The sequence below is a fragment of the Eschrichtius robustus genome, chromosome 12 (assembly GCF_028021215.1).
Source record: "Eschrichtius robustus isolate mEscRob2 chromosome 12, mEscRob2.pri, whole genome shotgun sequence".
Taxonomy (NCBI): Eukaryota; Metazoa; Chordata; class Mammalia; order Artiodactyla; family Eschrichtiidae; genus Eschrichtius; species Eschrichtius robustus.
Window position 1 is genome coordinate 48,402,464 of NC_090835.1, and position 6,637 is coordinate 48,409,100.

Here is a 6,637-nt window from a genome sequence, read left to right on the forward strand (position 1 = left end):
AAAGAAACCTCAGGAGGAAGCACGACTGTAAAGCACACTGCAGGCCCCTCTTGCCTCTCCCAGCCCCTCTCCTCCAGGTCTGCAAGGACCAGGGCTGAGCATCCCCGTCCTGCACAGACTGTCCCACACAGACAGCCACGAGTGGAGTTTTGGTCAAACAAGACCCAAAGATGGTCTGTAATCTGCCAGTGTATCAACGAGAATCCGCAGGAGCACTAAGTGACAGCGCCACACCACTTACACTCCAGTGTATGTTTATCTTGAAAGGTAAAGCTCATTACTCTGATTAGAAAATCATTCTTATTCGAAACTCACTAGACTTTATAAAAATAATCTGTGGTATAAAACAATCTCCACACTGTGCAGAAGAAATCTGTCAGGTGATATAACTAAATATATATGTAGTGCTATAGATCTTTTAAAGTAAAATTTCAAGTGTTGTAACTCTATTATATAACCTATACTTTTATTTACAATGCTACCTAACAACATTCCAATGCAAACATGATTCGGAGAATCAGGGAATGAGCCCATGCCCAACCAACAGCAGAAATTCCCAGGACTCAAGACAGAACTCATCCATTTGCAAAAAACCCATCCTCACCTGCCTGAAAAGCATTAGTTAATGAGTTGTATTTTTTATAACTGTCAGCTTAAAAATGTAAACTTTGCAAATGAATGAAATGCTTTTCTGTAGATGTCCAGAAGAAACCACGTTTGTAGAAACCACTGCATACACACATGTCCGTGTGTATATTTCTTTAGTGTCCTGTAGCTGGCTTGCAGTAGTTCTCAGAATTGTCTAGGCCCCAGACAATCCAAAGACACTCCTGGAGAAGAAAGGGCAGCACAGGGCCCATCTCCACATGCTGGCGTTTAGAGAATATGCATTTTAATTCATGAGGAAAAAACACTTGTGTTATCGCTACGAGCTGCCATAGGAGCAAATAAAATATCACTTGTTTTGGCACTACAGGGATACATGGAGTACCACAATCAAAACGTCCTGCTTCATTCATACCTGGAAGATACCGTCACACAAATGTAAAAGCTTGGTAAAAATTGTAAAAATTTAAATAGTGGTAAATCCTTTAAATTCAAAATCTTGTCCAAACCAAAGTTTACAGTGGACCCAAAATGAGTTTAAAATAGGAATATTCAAAATATCCCACTAGATAATTTGGACTTTTACTTGGTGATAATGTATAGGTCTCCTGGACCCACTACAGTCGTCCCTCTGTATGGGGGAGGGGTGTGGCAGGGGGATGGGAATCCAAAATCCACTGAGGCAGAGGCCTCTTACATAAAATGGTGTAGCGTTTGCATATAACCTCCACAGATCCTCCTCTATACTTGAAATCACCTCTAGATTACTTGTAATACCAAACACAATATAAATACTATGTAAATAGTTGTAAATACAATGTAAATACTATGTAAAGAGTTGCCAGTAGGTGGCAAATTCAAGTTTTGGTTTTTGGAACTTTCTCTTATTTTTTCCCCCAAAATATTTTTGATCCAAGGTTGGTTGAACCCGCGAATGAAGAACCCGTGGATACAGAGGGCCGACTGTAATTGTTTTTCAAGTGTGGCTGAGTCAAATAAATTAATTTCCAAGGAAGAGGGTGCGTTTTAAACTTCAATTTCTTTTTGCTACAAAACTAAAATCATCTTTTAAAACTTCCCCAAGCCTCCTAAAGGTCTGGGATACATTCATATGTGAATTGCTGGTTACAAATTAACTGTCAGGAATCTTACTTAAAGAACTATGCCTATAACCCTGAATTCATTGTTTACAAATCTAGACTGAGAAAATAAACAAACAGTTCATCAACTGAATTACTGGGTCTGTTTCTTTGCCTAAAACATTACTCCTGATTGAGACTTAAACTCGTCATTACTAGGCTGAACACATTAGCTGCTGAGCATTTTATTAGTTCAGCTTTTGTAAACAGCCATTGACCTAGGACAATTCAAATCACCCAAAAGAGGAGAAAAAGCCATCTTGTCCTATTTCCTTTTCTGGCGTGGGGGGGTGGGGCGGGGGGGGCATGTAGAAAGTCAATTCCCTGTGCTTCTTGGAAAAGTGTGGTCTGAGGGCCCCTGAACTGTGAACCAGGCAGGCCTGGCCGTCTCTCCGAAGATTCAGAACCCAACCGGCCACTGAAATAGCTGGGACTGACAGACTAAGTAAACTGAGTTCTCCTGGAAAATGCTTTCCAATTTAGATATTTTTCTAGTGAGCCAAGTTCTCCGGAATAACGCCTGGCTGTTCAACTTCTAGTACCGCTTCTAAAAACTTACATACATACGCTCACTAGATTACTAAAAAAACATCAAATCCTTGTATTACCAACAGATGCTGGGAACTAATGCATTCTAAAAAGAGGCAGAATTCCATCTGCAAGAGGGTCATCTAGTCCTCCCACCCTGGATGGAACAGCTGCCTCCCTGCCCTCATGGCTCAGAGCACAGGGGCCACATGATGGGCTTTCTGCGCCACACATAGCACATGGTGGACCCGCAGTACACGGCTGGGCTTGCCACCAAGGAAACACACATGCAACCCAAGCACCCAGTGCAGAGGGCCAGGGCAGCAGCCAGCAAGAATGCGGCCAACTGGAGAGAAAGGGGACACAGAACTGCATGGTCCCCTGCTCAGCTCCCTAAAGCATGACAGGAAAGCCATGACAGGAGGGTGGGCCTGGCCACTAGGGGCAGGGGAAGAACCACCTCAGTGGCCTGGAGATGGCAGATCTTTCCCTTGGCTGAGAACATGTGAGCTGGGGGCTCAAGAATCCTGAGGATGTTCGAGGCTGGACAAGGTCCTTCGTGTTCTGGACACATGCGACCACATACAGACTGAGTGAATTCTGAGTCAGAAGCAGCTGGCACAGACGGGGAAGCCTCCCCAGCAGGACTAACCCCTCCGGGCACCTACTGAAAGCCAACAGGACAGGAAGGCCATCTGAACATCAGGCTGATGGCGCTCACCACATTTATGCACAGCTGGGTCTCCCTTCCTCCTAAGAAGGGTCCACTCTCAGCCCTCACGCCCCAAGTAATCAAACAAAGAAGGACTCCTGGTAGGGACCAACGGCCCCAGGCGAAAGCCCAGCTTATGCCAGCCCCAGCATGAGCTAATGACTACATCCATGGACTTCCCTGGCTGCCCGTCATGAAGAGTCCTCTGCAGGACACTGTGGCATGGCGGCCTCTGTCCCCACGTGTCTCCTCCTTCCCGTGCTCACTCCTGGATCTCTCTGGCTCAGGAGATCTCCCCACAGCGATCAAACAGAACACACTCTCCCCCCCACAAGTCCACCCCGCAGCCAGAAGCCTGCCCGGACGACAGCACACTAGGAAGAAAGGGGCAGGGAGCCTGGGCCACGTCTGTCCCCTGACTTGGCCACCCTCTCACCCTGGATGAGGCAGGGAAAGCGATACCAGACTCCCTGCCCCCCGGTCTTCCACAGAGCTTGGCGGGGGGGAAAAAAATGTAGCAGTGATCTGAGCTCGCCGGAAGTGGAGGCTACAAGAAATCTTGGTGGAGAAGAGCACAGGCAGAGGCCCCCAACCCCACTGACACAAATCAGAGCTCTGGATGGTTGACTCCCCGGAGAAGAAGACATGACAGTAAACGTAACTTTATCAGAGGCGGAAGACCCACCCAGGCCCCAGCAGCATGCCCGGGAGAGAGATGCCCACCTTCTCCTGGCCACGAGCAGTCAGGGACACTCAGCCTAGCACGCGGGGAAGGGGCCGCCGGAAGCCCTCTGCCCGGCCACACCACACGGGGCCATCTCTGGACACTTCATTCTGGTGCCAAGGCCCCAAAGGGAGTGACAGTGGCTGAGCACTGGGTCAGCAAAGAGGGGGCGCCCCCAGACAAAAGGCCTGCCCTGTCCGTCCTGCATCCTGCCCCGCAGGTCCCACAGCAGGGCCAAAACGTGCTCCCAGAAGGATCAAGCCAGCACACAAAAGGAAAACTGCCCAGAGGAAATCTAAAACCAAACAGAGGCTGGGGTTTAGTGTTCCACACGGGCTGGGATCAGGGATCTAATCATTCCTATGGTAAATTAGCTACATTTGTTACTGGTTTATTTGTTTCTTCTGAGGGTTGAAAAGTAGAGACTCCCAGCACTGCCTAAGGAGAAAGCTGGAGAAATCAGATATGGCACTTTTCAATAAATATTTTAAAGCTTCTGAAAGAAATAAGTGGAAAAGAAAAGCAACTGCTGTAAGGCCTGTTTTTCTGTTAAAAATTATTCCGAGGGAAGAAAAATACCACAGCAAAAAATAGCTTAAAAAGGAAAGGTCAGAAGACAAATAACTTACCAAAAAACAAAAACAAAAACCTGTCCCTGTGGCCACCTTGGCCAGCCCCCATTTTGACCCATGAAGCAAAAACTGAGCTCCGAGAGGGAAGCAAACTCGCCTCCTACCACACCCCGTGCCCAAACCCGCAGAGGAGGACACGGCCCAGGGGCCCAGAACCCCCGCGGCACAGGGCGCTGAGCCCTCACCACCAAGCCGCGCCGTCACAGACCGGCCCCGAGCAGTGTGGACCCAGAGGCCTACAGATCAATTCCGCTATCACTGCTGCCAATGTGCTTAAGAAATTAAGTCTCGAGTAAAATTACCTCACGTGGGTCTAAAGGCTACAGTTTTGCCAAGTTAAAGTGGGGTCACCTGTCATCCTGAACAATGACCAATCAAGTCGAGGGAAACACTTGAACCTCCAAATAGCTCAGGAGGAGGCTCCCCCCTCCCCTTCTCACCCCAGTCAACCTCTCCCCATCGCCCACCAACTCGCCTACCCACAAGGTGAAGAGATCCAGTTTTTAAATAAAATGGTCTAAAGAAACGGGAAGGAAAAGCCTTCACAAATAAGAGTGATGAATGCCCAGACTCGGCCCAGACAGCCAACCTACAGTTGATGACAATTATTTACAAGGGGGCGTTATCAAAGAAAAACGGTAGCACTCCCGAGAAGACTCACAACGTTTTATCTTTTTCTCTATTTCTTTTAAACTTTCTTGTCATAAAAGCCAACTTACATTAAAATATACTTACTACAAGACAACACAACTAATAAAATATATAATAAAACTTACACAAGTAGAAAATTCTGAGGTATTTCTGGTTTGAGGTGGTCTGTGGTCGTGAAGTTTTAATTCTCTTACTCTTCAAAATTTAAACCTCGGAAGCCACATAGCAAAGCGTGTGTGTATATGTGGATGTGTGTGTTTTGTTTTTTTAAAAAATTTGCATGTTTCATAAATTAAAAAAATTCAAATGTTGAAACAGCAGCGTTAGGAACATTCACTGACGAGAGCAAGGTTATGGCAAAACAGAGAAACGGTTTTTCGAATATGCACCTCTTTAAGGGGTCTGGAGAAAGCTGTGTTCACGAGCCACAGAAAGGGACAATAACGTCACCACACAGGGCAGAGCCAGCACTGCAGGACTCGGGGGGTCTCCGGAGGGGCAGGCCTTGGCAGGCCCAACCCAGGAAACTCTCCCGCCCTGGCTGTGCAGAGCGCCCCCTGTGGCCATTTCCCTGAACTGCTCCAGGAGGAAGCAATGTACATATTTCAACTTTTCCTCCATTAAAGATATTTACGGTATCATGTCTTATGAAGAACGTACTCACTAAACCGTGATGATTTATACCCTTACCTAACCTTAAAATCAGGGCAGAAAAAATGTTTTGTCCTATGCCCAAGCCCAAGTGAGTGGAAAAAACTGGTCAGGGCCAACAGATGGGTCAGAGCCACACCTGATTTCAGACTTTCTCCAAACCCTGCTCCTGCCGTTCATGCTTGGCCTCCACGCACTCCTTCCCCTCGATTCCTGGTTACCTGAGAAGTAGTCTCATAGCAAAGCATGTTGCTCCGAATATGCCCGGGTCCAGTGTAGCTCTGCACCAAACCCCACCCCCAGCTCTGTCCTCCCCTCCAACTCCGGTCCAAACCATCCTCATCCTCAGCCCAGTTTTTCCTCGGTCAGGACAACACCCGTTAATCCGTGAAAGACACATCTGCTGTTTCTTAAACTCACTGTCTAAAAAGGGAGAAAAACACAGTAAAAGGCGGGGGGGTGGGGGTGGGGGTGGGGTGGAGGACGAGGGCAGAGGGAAACTCCTCTTTTGAGGAAGATGTGTTCTTATGTAACAGTCTTCAAAGGTTCCTCTAGGTAGAGTTTGCAGCATTAAGTTTCCTAAGACAGGAGATGGGTTTCTTTGTGTCACAGATTCTGAGACAACAAACAAAGAGAAAGGGGGAAAAATGAACCCCGAAGGGCGGGAGGTGGCCGAGGCTGCTCAGCACGGCGCTGGTTCTGCGTTCACAGCTCAGCACCTCAGCGCCTGCTGACGTGTCCGCTGTTTGCGATACAGTAGAGCAATGTGCTGGTAAAAACTGATCCAATCCAAAAAATAATATTAATAATAATAATAATAATAATTATAATAATAATAAAAAGTCAAGGTAAAATAGCAGCTGCATTTTACGTGTTTGTTGGTATCATGGGATTTCCAAAACAAAACACAACTTTTTTTTTTTCCTTTCCTCTTCAGATCCACTGAGTCTGGAGATCCACTCATGTCCTGGGCTTAGATGCTCGACTCCTTCGG